This window comes from Trichechus manatus, unplaced genomic scaffold, assembly GCF_000243295.1.
Source record: "Trichechus manatus latirostris isolate Lorelei unplaced genomic scaffold, TriManLat1.0 scaffold00083, whole genome shotgun sequence".
Taxonomy (NCBI): Eukaryota; Metazoa; Chordata; class Mammalia; order Sirenia; family Trichechidae; genus Trichechus; species Trichechus manatus.
In genome coordinates, this window is record NW_004444019.1 from 8,055,401 (window position 1) to 8,080,311 (window position 24,911).

Here is a 24,911-nt window from a genome sequence, read left to right on the forward strand (position 1 = left end):
TAGTGTGAATTAGTAAAAATAATTTACGAAATTATTTTCTAGGAAGAAAAATTTTAAGTATACTGTATACAGTAATCCTTATAAAACGTAAGTATATCAGTATACTCATGGTATCTGATTAACATACCAATTATTTGTGTATACAGTTTCTTTAAAAGTTCTAAATATTTTCCTACAAGTAAATTTAAACTATTAATCAGCATTAAGAATAAACACTATTGTTATTATGTTACCTAATTCTATATTAAAAAAAAAAAGTTGCCATCAAGTCAATTCTGATTCATAGTGAGCCTATAGGACAGAGTACAGCTGCCCCATAGGGTTTCCAAGGCTGTAAATCTTTCCAAGGCTGTAATCTTTACAGAAGCAGACTGCCACATCTTTCTCCCATGGAGTGGCTGGTGGTTCCAACCGCTGCCCTTTCAGTTAGTAACTGAGCATTTAACCACTGTGCCACCAGGACTCCTTAATTCTATATTAGCTACTCCTAAATAATGACTTTATTGTAATCATTAATAACACTTAATGGCAATTGCCATGTGACCATTATTTAGATTCATTATTTGACCTTAAAATTGCCAGCCTGTGGCAACACACTCTGAAGCAGATTCGTTATATATGTAAACCTTTTTCATTTTCTTCCTGACCACACAGCCAAACTACATTGCTTAGTCTCCTTTGTAGCTAGGTAGGGCCATGAGATTAAGTTCAGCATAATGAATGTGGGCAGAAGTGATAAATGCCACTTTTTAGGCTTAACGCTCAACCTCAAAATATCCTGGGCGACTGTGCATGTTTTCTCTCATATTTTCTGCTGTCTGGCTGTCAACTCCTAGAATGACCTTATATATCTTTATTGTCAATTTTAATTACTTTAATAATTCCCACTGAGTCTCCTTTAGACATGGATTAAATACTGATCAAACCACAATTCAAATAACAAAGCATAAATTCTGACAGATGTGAAGTAACATCCAGGGTTTTTATTTTTTATTATTTTTTGTTTTAATTAAAGGAGAGTATGAACAAAGAACAGGAGTAAAAGGAAATCTCAGAAATCAACTAGTTCTACTAGATAATGTCAACTCCATAGCATGTTGTACTTAGATAGCTAGCTGAAATTATCCAATATGCTAGTCTTGTATTCGTGTAAAGAAAAATACTTAAAACCTTCAGTTTTAAATATTATTAAAACATGAATAGTGTACTCATGATTTCCCTATCCTCATCCAAAGGAGGGAGGTTCTGTCTGTATTAGAAGAAGATGTAGTTTGGACAAATAAAACATTTTTCTTCTAATTAATACTGTAGTAAAGCAAGAAGCCTATGGGAGCAAAAGTATCCTTTAACCTTTCCTTATAGGATCTTCCTATCCCAATCATCATTTTGACCTATTTGTTAGTTCCAGTATTTCCACACTCTTTAAATATTACTGAAAAAAGTAACATAATACTTTAAGACTCTGATGAACACACAGCATAACATGATTATTTACCAATTCTTCATATTCACATATCATTTTAAGATGAGTCCAGTTTTTGTTGCTTTTCCAATCAAATGTCAAGGCAATGATATTTTGCTAGACTCAGTTTGCGCCCAAGTATGTTTCCCCCATGCATCTGTCAGTTTGTCATACTGTGGGGGCTTGCGTGTTACTGTGATGCTGGAAGCTATGCCATCAGTATTCAAATATCAGCAGGGTCACCTATGGTGGATAGGTTTCAGCTGAGCTTCCAGATTTAAGACAGACTAGGAAGAAGGACCTGGAAATCTACTTCTGAAAAGAATTATCCAGTGAAAACCTTATGAATAGTGGTGGAGCACTGCCTGATACAGTGCTGGAAGATGAGCCCTTCAGGCTGGAAGGCACTCAAAATGTGACTGGGAAGGAGCTGCCTTCTGAAAAGTAGAGTCGACCTTAATGATGTGGATGGAGTCAAGCTTTTGGGACCTTCGTTTGCTGATGTGGCATGACTCCAAATGAGAAGAAACAGCTGTAAACATCCATTAATAATCGGAATGTGGAATGTACGAGGTACAAATCTAGGAAATTGTCAAAAATGAAATGGAATGCATAAACATCGATATCGTAGGCATTGGTGAGCTGAAATGGACTGGTATTGGCCATTCTGACTCAGACAATCATACGGTCTACTATGCAGCGAATGACAACTTGAAGACGGATGGAGTTGCATTCATCATCAAAAAGAATATTTCAAGATCTATCCTGAAGTACAATGCTCTCAGTGATAGGATAATATCCATATGCCTACAAGGAAGACCAGTTAATATGACTATTATTCAAATTTATGCACCAACCATTAAGGCCAAAGATGAAGAAACTGAAGATTTTTACCAACTTCTGAAGTCTGAAATTGATCGAACGTGCAATCAGGATGTACTGATAATTACTGGTAACTGGAATGCAAAAGTTGGAAATGAAGAAGGATTGGTAGTGGGAAAATACAGCTTTGGTGATAGAAATGATGCTGGAGATTGCATGATAGAATTTTGTAAGACCAATGACTTTTTCACTGCAAGTATCTTTTTTCAACAATATAAACAGCCACCATACACGTGGACATCGCCAGATGGAATACACAGGAATCAAATTGACTACATCTGTGGAAAGAGACAATGGGAAAGCTCAATATCATCAGTCAGAACAAGGCCGGGGCCAATTGCGGAACAGACCATCAATTGCCCATATGCAAGTTCAAGTTGCAGGTGAAGAAAATTAGAAAAAGTCCACAAGAGCCAAAGTGCGACCCTGAGTACATTCCACCTGAATTTAGAGACCATCTCAAGAATAGATTTGACATGTTGAACACTAATGACCTAAGACCAGGTGACTTGTGGAATGACATCAAGGAAATGATACATGAAGAAAGCAGGAGATCATTAAACAGACAGGAAAGAAAGAAAAGACCAAAATGGACGTCAGAAGAGACTCTGAAACTTGCTCTTGAACGTTGAGTAGCTAAAGCAAATGGAAAAAAATGAAGTAAAAATGAACAGAAGATTTCAAAGGCAGATAAAGAAGACAAAGTAAAGTATTATAATGACATGTGCAAAGACCTGGAGTTAGAAAACCAAAAGGGAAGAACATGCTTGGCATTTCTCAAGCTGAAAGAACTAAAGCAAAAATTCAAGCCTCAAGTTGCAATACTGAAGAATTCTATGTGGAAATATTAAACAACACAGGAAGCATCAAAATAAGATGGAAGGAATACATAGAGTCACTATACCAAAAAGAATTGGTTGACGTTCAACCATTTCAGGAGGTAGCATATGATCAGGTACTGACAGTACTGAAGGAAGAGGTCCCAGCTGCACTGAAGGCACTGCCGAAAAACAAGGCTCCAGGAATTGATGGAATACCGATTGAGATGTTTCAGCAAACGGATGCAGTGCTGGAAGTGCTCACTCATCTATGCCAAGACATTTGGAAGACATCTACCTGGCCAACCATCTGGAAGAGATTCATATTTATGCTCATTCCAAAGAAGGGTGATCCAACTGAATGCAGAAATTATTGAGCAATATCAATATCATACATAAGTAAAATTTTACTGAAGATCATTCAAAAGTGGCTGCCGTAGTACATCACAAGGGAATTGCCAGATCAAACTGGATTCAGAATAGGATGCAGAACTAGGGATATCACTGCTGACATCAGATGGATTTTGGCTGAAAGCAGAGAATACCGGAAAGATGTTTACCTGTGTTTTATTGACTATGCAAAGGCATTTGACTGTATGGATCATAACAAGTTACAGATAACATTGCGAAGATTGGGAATTCCGGGACACTTAATTGTGCTCATGAGGAAGCTGCACATAGACAAAGAGGCTGTTGTTTGAACAGAACAAGAGAATACTATCTGGTTAAAATCAGGAAAGGTGTGCGTCAGGGCTGTATCCTTTCACCAATCTGCATGATGAACAAATAATCTGAGAAGGTGGACTATATGAAGACCAGGGCATCAGGATTGGAGGAAGACTCATTAACAAACTGTGTTATGCAGATGATACAACCTTGCTTGCTGAAAGTGAAGAAAACTTGAAGTACTTACTGATGAAGATCAAAGTATGGATTACACCTCAAAAGAAAACAAAAATCCTCACAACTGGACCAATAAGCAACATCATGATAAACTGAAAAAAGACTGAAATTGTCAAGGATTTCATTTTACTTGGATTCACAATCAACACCCATGGAAACAGCAGTCAAGAAATCAAAGGACGCATTGCATTGGACAAATGTGCTGCAAAAGATCTCTTTGAGGTGTTAAAAACAAAGATGTCACTTTGAAGATTAAGGTATGCCTGACCCAAGCCATAGTGTTTTCAACTGCCTCATATTCATGTGAAAGCCAGACAATGAATAAGGAAGGCAGAAGAAAAACTGACGCCTCTGAATTACAGTGTTGGCGAAGAATATTGAATACCATAGACTGCCAGTAGAATGAACAAATCTGTCTTGGAAGAAGTACAACCAGAATAGAAGCAAGCATGGCGAGACTTCATCTCACATACTTTGGACATGTTATCAGGAGGGATCAGTCCCTGGAGAAGGACATCATGTTTGGTGAAGTAAAGGGTCTGCAAAAAAGAGGAAGACTCTTGACAAGATAGACTGGTAAGGGGCTGCAACAATGGGCTCAAGCATAACGATTGTGGGGATGGTACACGACCGGGCAGTGTTTCACTCTGTTGTATGCAGAGTCACTATGAGTCGGAACTGACTCGAGGCCACCTAACAACAACAACAACAACATGTTTCCTAGTTCTCCCAACCACCTCCACTGGGCTTATTTTACCTCAATGCTTTGTTAGTCTGTGTTGCATGTATTTGGGTCACTTAGTCATCTGCTCTCAGTACTCAATACTATTTACCAAGGAATCTGTTGGTCCAATGTGGCCCTTATATAGAATCTATTGTCAGATAAAAGATCATCTGTATTTCCCTAAACGGTCGCCTGTCTCACTTTCTGCAAATCCATCTTCTATGCTACTTCCAAAGTGATTTCTCTGTAACAACAAAGCCAGATTATATCGTTCCCTAATTAATATCCTTAGGATTCTCCAGGGTTAATATAGAGTGGTAGTTTTCAAAGTGTTCTGGGAGGCGTTCCTAGGATTCTAGGAAGGTGCCTCTCGGGCTATTACAGAAGATGACAAGGTAGCTGGTCAAGCAGGGACCTGGGCCCTGTTGCTACTTTAATCAGAGTAATTCTACTTTGTTCATCAATTTTACATATTCGAACTTCCTGTAAGATTTTTTGAAAAAGTTATTTTGCTATTTTTTTCAATGAGAGGTAGAATCACTGGTCTTGAGAATACACTGTAATCATCTCATCCTGGCCTACAAAGCCCTTGACTATCAACTTGACTAACCTTATCTCATGCCCCTGCCACTTACACATTCATATTTCACCCATACTGAACTTTTCATTGCTCATACACCACTTCCAATTTTATACTGCTTCAGGCTTTGTCTAGTATATATCCTTTTGTACATGCAATGCCTTCACCTAGAATGCTTATCTTCTCACCCTATTTGATTAGCAAATTGCAATGCATATCAGGTCTCAGCTTAATTACAGCATTTGAGAAACCTTCTCTGACTTATAAATGTGCCTTGCTTACAACTCAATTATAGCACATAACATTGTACTATAATGGTCAGCATATTTGTTTTATCACTAGATCTGCCAAACTTGACTGATCAGAATAGCTTGGCAAGTTCTTAAAAGTATAGATTTCTGAGCCAGACTAGTAACACCTGAAGTAGGCTACTTCATACTTAAGGACTAGGCCCCAATTATTTTTCCTCTTACTTTTACTCCAAAAACAACCATCTCATAAATTAATAAAATTATTTCTCAAAAAGATATTATTTGAAAAAATATTTTAAAAATAGAAAGCTCTTAATTCACTTGAATTAATTCCTTATACAGAAGTGACATTTATTTTTAGAAGAGCTGAACTCATAAATAGCTTAACACGAACAATTTTAGAAAATAATATGTCCTTCGTACACTATGTGGTATGATAGGGCTGGAATACAACACCCTCTTCTGAATTTTTAATTGTTTGAAGAGAGTAAGTAAAAGAAAGTAATCAACATTTTGATTCCTGAGCTTTTAGTTTGTTTTTAGATTGCATATTTAAGTCTCAATGATTATCAGGAAATTTATAATATTTAGGTTATAATAAGTTTGACATACACATTATACAAAATATTTAATCAATATGACTTTTAAGGTATTTAAACAAAGATCTTCTGAATTTTAACTTCAAACTTTTTGGAAAAAAATGTATGGAGGCTATCTTTTTCAGAAAGACAAAACTTTTATTGCCTGCTACTGCCCTCTAGTGAATTACTGGAAAATCAACAAGGCTAACGAGAATTAAAATGCTTCTAGTTCTGCCATAATTGTCTCCGATTTCATTTGTTTTGATTTGCAAGCATAACTCACCACATGTATTTTAAAACCAAAAATTATGAAAGAATATCTAAAACTACAAACATTTTGAATAGCTTTTTGCACTGCTTAGTTTAGAATAGCACCTTTTTTGCCTACATCTCTCTCCTCTCTCCAGGATTATAGTTTCCAACTTGTGAGCCCTAGATTACCTACTGCAAAGGATGAACACTAAGCACTGCCTTTAGATTGAATAAATGTCTTGCCGATATTTGTAACATCTATTGCTCAAAAACCTGTATGCTGTTATGATTAATAACAGGTACTCAATTAAGACTTTCCATTGATTCTAAGATACATATATATATTTTCTCACACTTAACAGCAGGGAAATTTGAATGCATTGTGAAATTAAGGGCATCTGATAATCATTGGCAAGGCAGAAGTCATGTCATTACCTGCACATTCACAAATTTGATCATAGATAGTTATCTCATACTCACTTTAGCTGAGTACATGCATTCTTGGTACAACTGTTAAATTTAATTGCCACTTAATATGTCTTACAAAACAGTACGATGATTTGACACTGAAACAAAAAGTTAACGTGTAAGGGAAAAGACACAGAAGGAACATAAATAATAAAGCAAATATACACTGGAAGAATGAGTACAATTTCATATTTTCTTGCAAAGTAACAGTTAAGTGCTTTATGAGCTTAAGCAAGGAAAATACCCAAAGTAGAAACCATGTTGCACTTTGTTATTTAGGGTTGCCTTTCATAGGGAATGCCAAAAACAGCTTAAATTTACAGAATGTGTGTGTTGGCAACTTGGAAGAAAATCCCAGAGACAAGAGTGGCGCACTCTTAAGAAAAGCTGCATCATCAATCCTTTTGATAGCACAAAAGACAATATTGTACATGCAGTGCCCGGATTACCAACAAGTTCCATTCCTAAATCTGTATTTAAGACAAATATGTATGTAAGTCGGAACAGTTAGGTATGGTTTCATCTAACATCAGTCAAATGTGTGCCTTTGTATATAGTGTACCTTCCTACGCATAAAAAACAAAAAGAACCACTTCCAGATGCACTAAAACATGTTTAAGATAATAATACAGTAATAGTCATAACAGTGTTTTGATGTGCACTGCAAAGTAGCGCTGTTTGTTATTATGAACCATTGTACGTACCTCAAGTTTTTAATATAATAGGCTTTACAGGGGTTGGTTCATAACTACGGGTTGTACGTAAGCCGGATGCTAGGAACCTGGGGGAGACAGCCTGTACAGTAAAATATGGACATCAATAACCAATTCAAAAAGTGATTTAGAAGAGTCAGACTAGAAATGTAAAGTTTTAGGAATAATTTTCCAATTTCCTTCACTTATATTTTCCTTGTTATGTATGTAAAATATGTACATATGAACATAAGAAATTGTTATGTACATAATTTTTAAAATATCTATATGTCTAAAAGAGTTCTTTCACTAAATATAAAATTATAAATGATAAAAAAAAAGCACTGGCAGTGTTTTTTCCTTTTTAGTGGTACATAAAATAAAGGTGTATTTTACAATCAATGGCATAGACTCAATGAAATATGGTTTCACATGAACGGCTGAGAAAATTGAATTTTAAAGCGGATTCTTGTCTTCAAAGATTATGAGACTCATGGCTCTAGTTCACAGGGGCAAGGCAACTTTTGATGAGAACAGAAAGAAAAAACTAAATTTTTATTTGTATTTTTGAATTGGATCCTTAATCTATCATCAGTTTATATTAAATTTATATATAGTATGTGTATATAATTCATGAACACATCCTGGAGAACATGTTTAATTTTTTACTGAGAAGAGTTTATAATAATAAAGCTCAGCAGTCACTGCTTCTACAGGTGTTTCAGTGGTCCACATGATGTATTTTACATGAAAATATCATTATACAATATTTCCCCACTTGGTGGCACCAAAAATTTAAAATATCTATGAAAACATTTGTGTCTAGAGGTTTCATCTTTTAAATTTTTAAAAATGTTGATTCATTTTCAATTTAAGCTTAAAATAATAGGCAAGGTAGTATGCTGTTTGACATTTTTCTTCTCCTAAAACCTAATACTTAATTATGTGGCTATTCCTGAAGACATAGTGTACTGGTCATAATCTTAGTAAACTTTAAATAATCAACTACTTTCTAAACTGAACAAAAATGCATATCTGAGAAATTCACACTTGACAGTGACACAAAGTACAAAAACTTCTCTAGAGCTTCATTACTAATAGTTAGGTTATGGATACTATAATAGACATGATATTACCTTTAATAACTATTAATTATCTGTACTACGAGTCAAATTGCTTTAAGTATGAACTTCCCACTTCGGGTGTTTTAATTAAAGTTAAACCTTTTCTACCTCCCATGAAAACGCACTCTCTCATGCTCTACCATATAAAGAGCCCAATTCTTAAGCTTTTCCGTAAGAAGTTAGGAGAAAACTTTGCATCTCAATGCAAGCAAATATGATAATTAGTACTATTAACAATAAGACCACCTATCTACAAATGGTTATTTTTCAACTAGCTGTTACTAAAGTTTGATTAGGCCCCTTTTTGAAAGTAACAATTTATATGATTTGTGCTGTGGTCAGAAAATAGTAGACACTCTATCCCCAACTCCCTCTGTGATCCCTTTCAAAAGAGGCGCCTCCAGTCTTAAGTTAGGTCTTTAAGTATTTCTTTTATAAGGGAAATAAATAAGAATCAACAAGTCACAGATGGGATTCAGCCATAAAATTAAAATGGAAGATTATATACTTTAGATCAGGGGTCTCCAAACTTTTTCTGCAAAGGGCCAGATAATAAATATTTTAGGTTTGTGGGCCATATGGCCTCTGCTGCAACTATTCAACTCTGCTACTGCAGCTCAAAGCAAGAAAAGGCAATATAGACGTGAATGGGTATGGCTGTGTTCCAATAAAACTATTTACAAAAACAGGCAATAAGCCTGATTTTGTCCATAGGCCATAGTTTGCCCACCCCTGCTTTACGTCAAGAAATAAAAGTATCTAAGTACAAAGCATTAAAAGAATCAATCACTTTAATATTAAAATAGTGTGTTCTATATTGAAATATTAAAAGGTGTGTTCTATATTGAAAACATTTATAATAATCTACAAAAAAATTTAATCTTAAAATTTACAGAGTAAATGACATAACAGAAGAATGAAATCTGGCTATTTGTTGGACATTGTCAAAAAAAGAAAACCACTAATTTGGTGGACACAAACAGTGAAGTCAATACTTTATACTGAAGAAGTCAACAATCCCTGAACTTGTTACAAAAGCCTAGAATAAATAGTCCTCAACCTTTTAACTTCCCTTTTGCCAAATGTCATGAATTGTGTCCCCCCAAAAATGTGTTTATCAGTTTGGCTAGGCCATGATTCCCAGTGTTGTGTGGCTGTCCTCCATTTTGTGACTGTAATTTTACATTAAAAAGGATTAGGGTGGGATTGTAACACCACCCTAATCCAGGTCACATCCCTGATCCAGTGTAAAGGGAGTTTCCCTGGGGTGTGGCCTGCACCACCTTTTATCTCTCGAGATGAAAGGGAAGCAAGCAGAGAGTTGGGAACCTCACACCACCAAGAAAGCAGTGCCAGAAGCAGAGCATGTCCTTTGGACCCGAGGTTCCTGTGCTGAGATGCTCCCAGACCAAGGAAAGACTGATGTATCACAAGGACCTTTCTCTAGGGCCAACAGAGAGAGAAAGCCTTCTCCTGGAGCTGAAGCCCTGAATTTGGACTTGTAGCCTACTGGACTGTGAGAGTAAACTTCTCTTTGTTAAAGCCATCCACTCGTGGTATTTCTGTTAGAAAAGCACTAGATGACTAAGACACCAAACTTACACTCAATAAACAGGGGAGGGAGAATTCCAGAATTCCAGTAAAGAAGAAAGTATATTAGTCTATTATAAAATAAAAATTGGCATTTACTGTGATTTAATGTGATTAAAGCAATCACTCAGTATCTGATTATTCTCAAGTGATAATTTAACTTCTGAACTAACAAAGCTTAGAACCAAGTTCTGATTTATAATAAAAAGCTTTAGTACCATCCACTTGTGATCCATTCAGTTAATTTTATCCATTAATTGACTACATAGTGACAGCCATGTAAGGAATGCATAATGAAGACCTAGCATAATTCAAAACTTTATATAAGACTTTTCCTTATTTAAAAAAGCATAATAGGATAGAAGCATAGGTCTACAACCACTGAGGCACATTTTTGCTTCCATGCTGACTTTTATTCTCTCAGCATCTTCTTAGTATTAGGAGAAACAGTAAATTCACAGAATAGCATTTCACAGTAGTTGCGTGACTTTCTTCATAGCATTAAACCATATTTCTGCTTCAAAGATTCTGATTTTCAGAGGAGTTTTTCAGCACCTGTAATAACTGTTTAATAAATACTTGAGTGATGATATAAAAGGAAGTGAAGGTTTTTATATTATATTTACAGTGAATGTTAAAATAGCACAATAGTCATCAAAATCATCTTAAGTTTCCATGCACGCACACACTACTTCACTGGCTGTTCACTAAGGCGGTGGCTAGTTCTAATTACCTGCTAACGTGTCATGTGATGACAGGCTTGGCCCATCAGCCTTGTTATGCAATTCCTGCTTAATTTTTCACAAATGTCTTAGGTTCCCATATTTTTACAAGGTTGTTCTTAAACTGACAATTTATTGTATTTTATATTGTGTGGTTTAAAATTTGCACCCTTCAGATTTGTATAAGAGGAGGCTTCAATGTGTTAGTGTCACTCTAAATGTTTAGTTCTACAAAGAAAACACTTCAGAAAGTGATTATTTCCATAAAGAAGCTTTGTCTGAAATTAGGGCAAGATACCAATATGTAAGCCTTGGTGATTAGATGAAAACAAAAAAGGCCTCAAACAGAGAGATAGGTCTAGAAACCCAGTAGCAATGAGACTCCCCAGTGCTCAAGTGGTTATCATGAAATGTCATTCCCCAATAAAGGGTTCTTGGAGAAATGGCTAATGCCAGTGGGAAAGGCAACATATAAGACACACAAAATAAGTCTGGAATATCTTGTCATACCTGAGAGCAAGGAAGTTATCAAAGATAGTGTGGTGTCAAAAGGACTGAGGAGCCAACTGGTAGAGGCCTCCACTGGCCAAAGATGGGCTAACCTGAGCTTAGGTCAACAGCCACAACAGATACACATAATTCTGTGAGTTCATGTTATAAATAATGAATTAGTCAACTTTTGAGAAGCTAAAGCTAAAAGCACTGAATCAAGCATTTATCCTGTCTTTCTTACATGAACTGAACAACTGAGTAACTAAAGAGAAGATGGAAGTTTCTCTTTTAATAGAGGTATTTCAGTCAATAAATTAAGGAATAATACAATTTAATTAATACCACTTTACAACCCCTAATGAACTAAGAATCTAGGCATTGAACATCGATCACAAACATCAAAAAAATAACTAATAAGAAAACCAAACATGCATTTTGTAAAGGACATACCATCACCTTAGAAACTGTCTATCCCTCCAAAGAAACCGTCTATCCCTCCAAAACAATCAAAACTAGAAATATATGGAAACTCTTCATTATTCTGTTAAAAGGTATCAAAAAACCTACAGCAAATATCATCCTTAATGATGAAATGCTGAAAATTCTCTTTACAAATTAAGAACAGGACAAGAATGTCTTGCTATTCACTTGTATTCAATCATACTGAAGACCCACCAAGCACAATAAGGAAAGAAAAATAGAAGTTATAAACCCTGAAAAAAAGAAAAGCTCTCATTATTTTAGATGAGATGATTATATTCACAGAAAATACCAAAGAAATTATTGGAATATGTGAGTTTTAGTAAGGTTATTGGATACGATGTCAGTATAAAGAAGTCAACTGTATTTCTATGTACCACTGAAGGGAAAAACAACAAAACCCAAAAATGTAAAAAATATATATTTAATAGCATCAAAAATATTAAATACATAGGAATAAATCTACCAAAAGATACAAGAAAATTATAGAAAACAGAGACAAATAACATAAATGAAGTGACATTTTATGTTCATGGTATGGAAAACTCTTTAATATAGAGATCTTAACTGTCCTCAAACTGATCTACAGTTTTAATGCAATCTCAGTCAAAGTGCAAACAGAATTTTGGAAGATTTTCTATGTGTCACTAAAAAAAAATTATACTTTGAAATGGCTTAATGTGGTTTTCACACAAAGGCATTAAACCACCCAATTCCAATTAAAGTAGCTTAATGAAATAGCACATTACTAAATATAAAATAATCTATCACTGTCCATGAATCTAGAAGAGAATGTATTTGTATTTTTTTTTAATTAAGTATAGCTTAATTACAAAAATGCATGAAAACAAGAATGTAGCAGGTTTTATACTACATGTTTGGCCAAATACAGTACTATATTATGGACAGTATCACTAGGCCAAATAGCTTCTTGTCTCTTCCCTACCCTTGACTTTAGCCTATTTATTTATGTTGTTTGCAAGGATGATAAAGCAAAAATTTGAATTTGACAAAACAAAGGTACAATTACTAACAAAAAGCAACTTAAAACAAATACCCTACTAGTAAGTATTTGGAAGATGAGGAGAAAAAAAAAAAAACCCAAAATATATATGGCTATTTAGTTATACAGAAGTTTTCAACTCATTATCTAGTGGATACTTATATAAGGTAGAGCTCTAAAAACCAAGTAATCTATAAATACTAGTGAGAAAGTGTTATCAGCCCACAAGAAATTAACTCTCCTTGGAGTGGTGGCTACGTATACAAATAACCATAAAGCAGAAGAAAATGATACTTTTCAGAAGAGATTTACTGTGTAAGATGGTAGGGATAATTAGTACCTAGTTTTGTGCCTCTCACACTGGGACATAATTCATATTCCTGAAGTATTAATTTTACTTGATTGAATGTAAATTAAAATTGTTTATTTTAAAACAACCCTATTTACTGAATATGTTAGAAAATTTGCATGGTTTACATAAAAATGCAATCTTTCAAAAATGTCAAACTTGCATTAGGCTGTTGTGAGCTGTTCCCCATGCCCTCTCCTCTATCATATTAAAAACAAGAACAAAAACCAAACCCATTGCTGTTGGGTCGATTTCAACTCATAGCGACCCTATAGTTGTCATGTGCCGTCAAGTCAATTCCGACTTACAGTGACCCTACGGGACAGATTAGACTTGCTCCATAGGGTTTCCAAAAAGCAGCTGGTGGATTCAAATTGCCAACCTTTTTGTCAGCAGCCAAGCTCTTAACTACTGTGCCACCAGGGCTCCTCTATCATATTAAGGGTTCCTAAATTAAAAAAAAAAAAAAAAAAAAAAAAAGGCTAAAAAAGGCATTGACCAACCTCATCATTGTACAAATTAGATAACAAAAACTAAACAGATGGTGTAATTTATTCAAGAGTAGCTGGCTGACTGATGAAAGATCCAGGTCATGGTATGACTCAGGATTCCCTGGTCATTCCTGATTCAAAGAATTACCCTAGAAAAAGGACGGGACTTAAAGGGACAGTTTCTTGGTAAGTTCTCTTAGCTATGTTAGTCTATCAAAGAAATGGGTTTCCTATTTTGTTTTAAATTAGAACAAAAGTTTTCTCAAATTGAAAATTAATACACTGAGCTTAGAGGTAAAAGGAAATACAAAAGATAAAATTATTGTACGTAAAGAAAAAAAATTCACAACCAATTAAGCTCATAAAGTCAAATTAAATCACATGTATACATTCAAAAACTAACCTATCATAATGTAAACTGTATTATTCTGCTACATATTAAAATAGCACCTTATACTTTATGAGAAATGCTTTTAATAACTAAGGCTGTATCTAAAATACATTAATAAACATAGAGATGCAAGCTGTATCATCTATGAAAATGCTGTGCACAAAGCAACCTAGCCTTGATTATCAGTTATTCTAGATGCCTGCTTATAGGTAGCTGTCAGAATAAGTCATGAAGGTCATAAATTTAAAATTTACAAAGTTACTTAAGAATTTTAAACTTAAAAGTCTTATCTACTGCTTTAAAATAAAATATGCAGTGGGTGGATGGGAAGCAAGGGAAGGAAGAAAAATAAAAAGGCAAAGATATGAATCAAGTGGTAATTAAGAGTTTTATCATAAGTATCCAATATAATCTGTCCTATTCAAAGGAAGGAAGAAAGAAATAAAAATGTTATGAAGGGCCTATGTGCCAAACCAGGCACTTTCCACATAGCACCTCATTAAATTATCAATAATTTTATATTGTTGGTCTCATTTTTACAGATAGTGTGATGCAGTGAATTGCTTTTATATGGCCCTTCCAGTCATGGTCTTGTAACTCCCATAAAATGACTGAGTAAGACTATGCAAGTAAGATGTGTAAAACTCTTGCCAGTATTGCCTAGGATATGCAAATAAGTTACCTGTGGCCCACCAAGGGGATTGGTCAGTTTTGCCATTCTGCTAGGTTTAAAAACAGCCAATCCCAGAGGTTGAAGGGGGACCTCACTACCACCAAGAGAACTGCCAGAAGCAGAGTGTGTCCTTTGGACCCAGGGTCCCTGTGCTGAGAACTTCCTAGACCCAGGAGACAGCTGTAACACTGGAGACAATAGTGGCAGACGGCTACAGATGGCTGGCCGACCCATAGAGTGAAAGAGCTGATAGCCTTCGGGCAGGAGGCTTCCTGGTGGAGTTGGGTGCCTATAGGCACTTATCAGCAGAGCTAAAGAAAAAGCTGTAACACCTGCCTGAGCAGGGCCCAGCAGCAGAGGCCTGCCTCTGGGCACAGCCAAGAAGAAGCTGTCTTGATCGAACAACTGTATCCTGAGTTGTTCCTGATCCTGAGTTGTAACCTGTTACTTCCCTAATAAATCCCATAATTGTGAGTACAGCCTGTGAGTCCTGTGTGGCCATTGCAACAAATTATAGAACCCAGCAGAGAAGTAGAGAGTGCTGTGGGATGAACGGTTGGTGTCAGAATTGGTTAAAAAAAAAAAAAAGAAAAAAGAAAAGTGGAGGTATGTCTGACTGCTTAGGATGGAATCAGCCTTGGGCTGATGGTAATTCTCATTTCTCCCTCTGAAGATAGAAGAGGTTTGACACTACCAATTTATAGACAGGTTCGGATATTGTTGGTAGCAAAACAGATTCACCCACTGAGCTTTGAGCATATCTTGTAGTGTTATTTAAATGATGTTTCTATCCACACATCCCCAACTAATCAACTGTGAATGTCATTTTGACTTACTCAACTTTGAATAATCTATATTCTTACTGGTCATAATTCAGTTGCTCTTATTATCTGGTTCATCTTCATTGTGAGAGACAACAGGCAGGAACTACAGTATGAACCATACGAAACTTAATATTTATCCAATTGAATGAACAGTGACTATTTATTGAGTGGTCAATGGATTCTAAGGTTTAGTGGATTATTTCATTAAATCCTCATAACCCTATTACTTAAATATGGTAAAGTAGGTCAAAGGACCCACTGACTTAAGAGGAATCCAAACTTAAGGCTCTCTACCAAGGACCATGATTTTATTGCTTATGCTATTTTAAAAAAATACATAGTACAACTCCTGGGTAGTCTGATCATCCTTGTGCTGTTACAGTGACCTATCTCCCTTGGAATTAGGCCTTATGAGGCATTTCCCTACCTATTCAGCATCTCTTCCATGTCTTCCTGGTTGCCAGCCTCAGCCCCCATCATAAAGGCCTCTGGCTGTTTAATCAACATCCTTCAGCCCAGCCCTCTGTACTCTAGAAAAGTAAAGCTCTTCTAAGGATATTTTTAAAAAGTCAGTATGATAATTATATTTGGTTTAATTGATTATTTAAATAATAATTTTTAAAGTTTCAATGTGAATAATATACTTAGAAAATATTTTTTAACTTAAAAGACTTCTTTACAATAATACTATGTCTTAGTTATCTAGTGCTGCTATAACACAAATACCACAAGTGGATGGCTTTAAAAACAGATTTATTTTCTCACAGTTTAGGGCTAGAAGGCTGAATTCAGGTTGTTCGCTCTAGGAAAAGGCTGTCTTTCTCTGCCGGCTTTTGAGGAAGGTCCTGTTCTCTTTGAGCTTCTGCTCCTGGGCGATCTTCAGGTGGACTGGCATCTCTCTTCCCTCGTCTCTACTTTGATCACTTGTTTAATCTCTTCCGTATCTCAAAAGAGATTGACTCAAGATACAACCCACACTAATCCTGTCTCATCAACATAACAAAGACAACCCATTTCCAAACAGGATTATAACCACAGGCATAGATGTTAGGGTTTACAATACATATTTTTGGGGGACATTATTCAATCCACAACATTCCACCCTTTGGGCCCCAAAAAGTCATGTCCTTGTCACATGCAAAACACATTCACCTCATCACATCATCCCAAAAGTCTTAAATCAATTCTAAATCCAAAATCTCATCTTCTGAATCATCTAAATTAAATGTGGGTGAGACTCTAGGCACATTCCATCCTGGGGAAAAATTCCTTTTCATCTATGAAATCTACATTACAAGTTACCAGTTTCTGAAGTACAATGGTGGAATAGGCAGAAGGCAGACATTTTCATTACAAATGGCAGAAATTAGAGGGGAAAAAGGGATAACAGGCACCAAGCAAGTGCAAAACCCAGCAGAACAAATTATACTAGCTCTCAAGGCTTGAAAATAATCCTCTCTTTCCTAGCTCTCAAGGCTTGAAAATAATCCTCTCTTCTCTGAGACCATATGGGCCATGGCCCCCCTCTCTAGACTCAGGGTGTTGGCCATGCCCTCTGGATTCTGGGTGGAAGCCCCTCAGCCTTGGGCTTCAGCTCTGCCTTCCAGGCCCTCTGGGATGACACCTCTGCTCCCTTGGCTTTAGGTGGCCCCATTCTCTTAGTCCATCTGAGTAGCAACCCCAGCCCCTCCGCCCCGGAAGCCCCTATTCTTCTCCCCTTGGGCATGGCAGGCCTGACCCCTCAGCTTTGGGCAGTGGCCCCATGAATGGCATACCTGAATGGCCCCATGATCTGGCACACTTGAACGACAACTCCATACTCTGGAACCAAGTTGGCGGAGACTCGACTATTTGAAATCTAAGAGGTTGAGGCCCCACCCTTTGAAACCGAGAAGGCCTTGCTTCCCGTGCTCCTTCCAACAGTTCTGCTGATCTATGAGCTGTTCCAGGGATGATCCTTTTCTTTTCCAGGAGGACAACAGATGTAGCCCCTTTGGCCTATTTCCTACCTGCAGAATTTCAAGAGGCAGACAGCATTCTTCCCTTTTTGTTCTTTCTCTGTCCCCTTCAGCCTAAACTGATGGGTTTTCTGCTGCGGTAGGCATAGATGTTAGGATTTACAGCACATATTTTGGGGCGATGTAATTAAATCCAAAACATACTGCTTTATGGGGATGCTCATTTTCAAACAGTGTTAATAATTTCACACATTTTTTTCCACCTCCACCCCTCTCCACCCATATGGTTTATTTAATACAGAGCCACTAGAATAATACCAATAAAATGTTGAATCACATTACTCTTTCATTCAAAATCTTCCAATGGCTTCTAATCTCAATCAGAATAAAACCCAAAATCCTAACCATGGCCTATACAGCCCTACACAACGTGGTGTCTGGCCATGTCTTATCTCAATTTCTTCCACTCTCCCCTTGTTAACTGAGTTCCAGCCACACTGGCTTAGTCTCCTTTCTTTTATCTGAATACAGCATACATGTACCCCCGTTAAGATCTCTGCACTTACTCTTCCCTCATGACTGGCTCTATCAATTAGGTCTCTGTTTAGATGTTAGAGAAGCCATTTCGGACCTCTGCAGTAGTATTACTCTCCACCACTGTCTATTCTCTTACATTGCCTTATTTTTCTTCATAGCATCTACATTTGACTGTTGGGAGATAATTCTCCATGAGTCTCTTGTTGCACATCTTACAAGCCAGGATTAACTGACTTTTTATTCTTGAATATCTCTTCAAGGATGTTTGTATAGCAAATACCCTTAGAAAATAGAGAGTGCATCTTTTTCCAGAGCAAAGCACAAGCATTCTTACTGTCCATTATAAAAGATTTGAGTTCTCTAAGCTCAAGGTCCCTCTCCTTTAATACAGACTGCTGTGGTGCAAGTGTCACCTGGTACTCTTCACATTGCTCAGTGGGAACTGGAACTCATGGATCTGGCACAAGAAAACACTCATACTCACAGGCGGAGCCAACATGTTTCTATAGACAGAAGCACCATGCCATCCCTCTACAGCAAAGACCCAAAACACTAGGTAAAACAAATACAGACTTTAATCCTGAAACCCTAAAAGTCAAAAGAAGGAATGAAGAACCAGATTAAGCACTGAATGGAATAAGAAACTGACAGAGAACAGAGAAGAACAGAGGTCCCCAACTAAGTAATGCAGCACGGATTCACCATCTTAGACCTCGGCAACCAAGAACAACAGCCAGGGAGTACAGGAAGGCAACTTCACGGAGCTCCCAACAAGAAACAGAGCACCTGCTGAGCCACCAGCACTGCCCACCTGGACAAGGTGGTGAGAAGTATTGTGCCCACAGACGAGCAACAAAGCAGGCCCAGCCCACCTGCCCAAACACAACAAAATGAAACAAAAAAGCAAGATGAAACAGAAATCTACAATCAATAAACAAAGAAAATAATTCCTAAGTGTCCCAAAGACAGCAGACAATATCAAAACATGAAAAGAGAAAGGACAGGATGGTTTCAGAAAGTGACCAAAGTAAAACACCAGATGACCATCTGGTAGAAGAAAAGGCACTGAAACTACCAGATGGGAATTCAAAACGCTCATATTCCAGGCTCTCCAAGAGATGAAGGAAAATGTAGACAAAAATAAAAAAAGACAAAATCATGGAAAATATAGACAAAATCAGGGAAAACACAGATAAATAGAAGATCAGGAAAATACAACAGGAACAAAATGTCAAAATAAACAAAAAACTAGAAATCATATAAAAACAGCAATTAGAAATCCAAAAGATAAACACAAGATTTCAGAAATGGACAGAGCAACAGAAGGTTTTAGGAGCAAATCTGAAACAATGGAAGACAGTATCAGCGAAATTGAAGACAAATCCTTGGATAAAACTTTCTTTAAGGAAAAATCAGTGAAAAGAATGAACAAAAATGAAGAAAACCTGAGAACGAAGTGGGATACAATCAAAAGCAAAAATCTGTCCCTGAACAGAGTTCCAGAACGGGGTGGGGGGAGACAGAAAACACAGAGAGTATCACTAAGACTTGCTGACAGAAAACTTCCTTAATATTATAAAAGATGAAAAGCCAACCATCCAAGAAGCTCAATGAACCCCACACAGGATATACGCCAAAAGAAAATTACCAAGACATATCATAATCACACTCGCTAAAACCAAAGTCAAAGAAAGAATCCTGAGAGCAGCTCAAGAAAAAAGAAAAGTCACATACAGAGGGGAAACAATAAGACTGTTATTTTATTATTTTATAACAATAAACTCTGATTACTCAGCAGAAACTATGCAGGCAAGCAGGCAGTGCGATGACCTATATAAAACCTTGAAAGAAAAAAGTTGCCAACCAAGAATAATATGTCCTGCAAAACTCTTGCTCATATATGATGGTGAAATAAGGACATTTCCAGATAAACAGAAATTAAGGGAATACGTAAAAGCCAAATAAAACTCACAAGAATTATTTAAGGGAGTCCTTTGGTTAAAGAACCAACAACATCAGACAACAACCTGAATCTAGGACACAAGAAAGCATCAGCCAGATACTAGCCTAGGTAATGAACTCTCAAGGATAAAACAAAACTAAAAGATTTGCAACAGGGAACCAGAGAGGTCAATCTGTAAATGACAAAAATGTGAGAACAATAAAAGAGGAACTAAACGGCTTAAGTATAGAACTTTCAAATGGAGAAGTGAACGTGATATCAAGTAATAAAAGACTGGTTCAAACTTAGGAAGGCAGGGGTAAATTTCAAGGTAACCACAAAGAAAGTTAATGAACCTACACATCAAAATAAAGAAAACCATAAAGTCTCAGTAAATGCAAAATCTACAAAAACAAAAACAAAAAAATCCACAAAGAAAAGGAATGCAGCACAGGAGAGTTTAAGAGGAACAAAGAAAATGTCAACACCACAAAAAAAAAAAAAAGAACTACAAAATGACAGCAATAAACTCACACTTAACAATAATCACACTGAATGTAAAAGGTTTAAATGCACGCATAGAAAGACAGAGAGTGACAGAATGGATAAAAAAACAGGACCCATCAATATGCTGTCTACACGAGACACATCTTAGAAATGAAGATATAAATATATTAAAACTCAAAGGATACAAAAAACAAAATATCAAGCAAACGGCAACCAAAAAAGAGCAGGAAGGGCAATAGACTTTAAAACAAAATCTACCATAAAACCCAAGGAAGGACATTATATAATGATTAAAAGGACAATCCACTATGAGGACAAAACAATAATAAATATCTACACACACAATGACAGGGCTCCAAAATACATAAAACGAACTGTAACAGCACTGAAAAGAGAAATTGACAGTACCACAATAATAGTAGGAGACTTTAATGCACCACTCTCAGTAATGGACAGAACAGAAAGAAGCTCGACAAAGATACAGAAGATCTGAAGGCCACAATCAACCAATCTGACCTCACAGACATATACAGAACACTCCACCCAAATGCAGCAAAGTACACAGTATTTTCCAATGCACACAAAATTTCTCCAGAATAGACCACATCTTAGGCTATGAAGCAACCCTCAACAAAATGCAAAACACTGAGATAATACAAAGCATCTTCTCTGATCACAAATGTCTTAGTTATCTAGTGCTGCTATAATAGAAATACCACAAGTGGATGGCTTTAACAAAGAGAAATTTCTTTCCTCACAGTAAAGTAGGCTAAAAGTCCACATTTAGGGCGTCAGCTCCAGGGGAAGGTTTTATCCCTCTGTCAGCTCTGGAGGAAGGTCCTTGTCCTTAATCTTCCCCTGGTCGAGAAGCTTTTCAGGCACAGGGACCCCAGGTCCAAAGGACGTGTTCTGCTCCTGGTTCTGCTTTCTTGGTGGTAATGAGGTCCCTCTGTCTTTCTGCTGGCTTCTCTCTTTTATATCTCAAAAGAGATTGCCTCAAGAAATAATCCAATCTTGCAGATTGAGTCCTGCCTCACTAACGCAACTGCCACCCATCCCCTCTCATTAACATCATAGAGGCAGGATTTACAATATATAGGAAAATCACATCAGATGCCAAAATGACGGACAATCACACAATACTGAGAACCATGGCCCAGCCAAATTTATACACACTTTTGGGGGGACATAATTCAATCCATGACAACAATGCAATAAAAGTAGAAATTAATAACATGAACAGAAAGGAAAAAAAAATCAATCAAATACATGGGAAGTGAGTTAACACCTTGCTTAAAAACCACTGGGTAATAGAAGAAATCAAAGATGGAATCAAAAAATTCCTAGAATCAAACAAGTATGAAAATACATCAAACCAAAACCATTGGGAGGTAGCAAAGGCAGTGCTCAGAGGTCAATTTACAGCAACAGATGCACACATCAAAAAAGAAGGGAAAAAAGTCAAAACATTAGCTACACAACTCAAACAGAGAGCAGCAAAAGAAGCCCACAGCCACCACAAGAAAGGAAATAATATCAGAGCAGAAATAAGTGAAATAGAGAATAGAAAAACAATAGAAAGAATCAACAGAACCAAAAGTTGGTTCTTCAAAAGATCAACAAAATCGACAAACCATTGGCCAAACTGACAAAAGAAAAACAAGAAAGGAAACATATAACCCAAATAAGAAATGAAACAGGGGCCATTACAACAGATCCAACTGAAATAAAAAGGATCATACCAGAGTACAATGAAAAACTATTTTCCAACAAATTTGAAAACCAGAGGAAATGGACAAATTTCCAGAAACAAACTACGTACCCAAACTAATACAAACTGAGGTAGAAAATCTGAACAGACCCGTAACAAGAGAAGAGACTGAAATGGTAATTTAAAAAACAAAGAACTCCCAACAAAAATAAGCCCTGGCCCAGATGGCTGCACTAGAGAGTTCTACCAAACATTCAAAGAAGAGCTTACACCAGTACTACTCAAATTATTTCAGAACATAGAAAAAGAAGGGATACTTCTGAAGGCATTCTATGAAGCCAATATAACCCTGATACCAAAACCAGGCAAAGACACCACAAAAAAAGAAAATTACAGACCAATATCGCTCATGAATATAGATGTAAAAATCCTCAACAAAATTCTAGCCAACAGAATCCAGCACAATATCAAAAAAAGAAAAATACACCACAACCAAGTGGGATTCATTCCTACTATGCAAGGATATTTCAACATTAGAAAATCAAGCAACAAAATCCACCATGTAAATAAAACAAAAGAAAAGAATCACATGATCATCTCAATCAATGCAGAAAAGGCATTCAACAAATCCGACACCCACTCCTGATAAAAACTATCCACAAAACAGGCATGGAAGGGAAATTCCTCAACATAATAAAGGGCAACTATACAAAACCAACAAACAATATCATTCTTAATGGAGCGAGGCTGAAAACTTTCCCCTTGAGAATAGGAACAAGACAAGGATGCCTGTTATCATCATTCCTATTTAACATTTTGCTGGAAAGTCCTAGCTAGAGCAATAAGGCAAGAAAAAGAAATAAAGTACATCCAAATTGGTAAGGAAGAAATAAAACTGTCTCTATTTGTGGATGATATGATACTATACAGAGAACCCAAAAGACTCTACAAGAAAACTACTGGAACTAATAGAAAGATTCAGCAGAGTAGCAGGATACAAGATAAACATACAAAAAGCAGTTGGACTCCTATACGCCAAAAAAGAGAACTATGAAAGGAAATCAGGACAGCAATACCATTTATAATAACCCCTGAAAAAATAAAATCCTTAGGAATAAATCCAAACAGAGACGTAAAAGACTTATACAAAGAAACTACAAAACTCTATTGCAAGAAACCAAAACAGACCTACATAAATGGAAAAACATTCCATGCTTCTGGATAGGTAGACTCAATATTGTGAAAATGTCAATTCTACCCAAAGCAATCTACAAATACAATGCAATCCTGATACAAATACCAACAGGATTCTTTAACGAGATGGAAAAACTAATCATTAAGTTTATACGGAAAGGGAAGAGGCCCCAGGTAAGTAAAGCACTACCGAAGAAGAAGAATAAAGCAGGAGGACTCGTACTATATGACCTGAGAACCTACTATACAACTGCGGTAGTCAAAACAGCCTGTTACTGGTACAACGACATTGACCAACAGAACAGAATCGAGAACCAGATGTAAATCCATCCACCAGTGGTCACCTGATCTTCGACAAAGGCCCAAAGTCCGTTAAATGGGGAAAAGACAATTTTTTTAAACAAATGGTGCTGCCAAAACTCTATGTCCATCTGTAAAAAAAAAATGAAACAAGACCCATACCTTACATCATACAAAAAAAACTAATTCACAATGGATCAAACACCTAAATAAAAAACCAAAAACTATAAAGATCATGGAAGAAAACATAGGGTCAATGCTAGAAGCTCTACTACACATCACAAACAGGATACAAACTATAACTAACAATAACACAAACACTAGAAGATAAGCTAGATAACTGGGATCTTCTAAAAATTAAACATGTATGCTCATCAAATGACTTCATCAAAAGAGTAAAAAGAAAGCCCACAGACTAGGAAAAAAATTTTGGCTATGACAAATCCGACAAAGGTCTAAACTCTAAAATCTATAGGAATATCCAACTACTCTATAACAAAAAGATGAATAATCTAATTAAAAATGGGCAAACAATATGAACAGACACTTCACCAAAGAGGACATTCAGGTGGCTAACAGACACTTGAGGAAATGCTCACAATCACTAGCCATTAGAGAAATGCAAATCAAAACTACAATGAGATATCATCTCACCCTGACATTATTGGCACGAATCAAAAAAAACAGAAAATAATAAATGTTGGAGAGGCTGTGGAGGCATTGGAATTCTTAGGCACTGCTGGTGGGAATGTAAAAGGTACAACCATTTTGGTAAACAATATGGCACTTCCTTAAAAAGGTAGAAATAGAAATACAATACGATCCATCTATCCCACTCCTAGGAATATATCCTAGAGAAATAAGCTGTCACATGAGTAGACATATGCACACCCATGTTCACTGCAGCATTATTCACAATAGCAAAAAGACAGAAACAATCTAAGTGTCCATCAACAGACGAATGGATAAACAAACTATGGAATATACACACAATGGAATACTATGCAACA

General features: G+C 36.4%; 1 protein-coding gene across 3 annotated transcripts in view; it reads right to left on the reverse strand.

Annotated features, from left to right (window-relative positions):
• The window catches only part of LMBRD1 (LMBR1 domain containing 1), a 145,507-nt gene that overhangs the window by 54,404 nt on the left and 66,192 nt on the right, over positions 1–24,911 (reverse strand). The window lies entirely within an intron of this gene.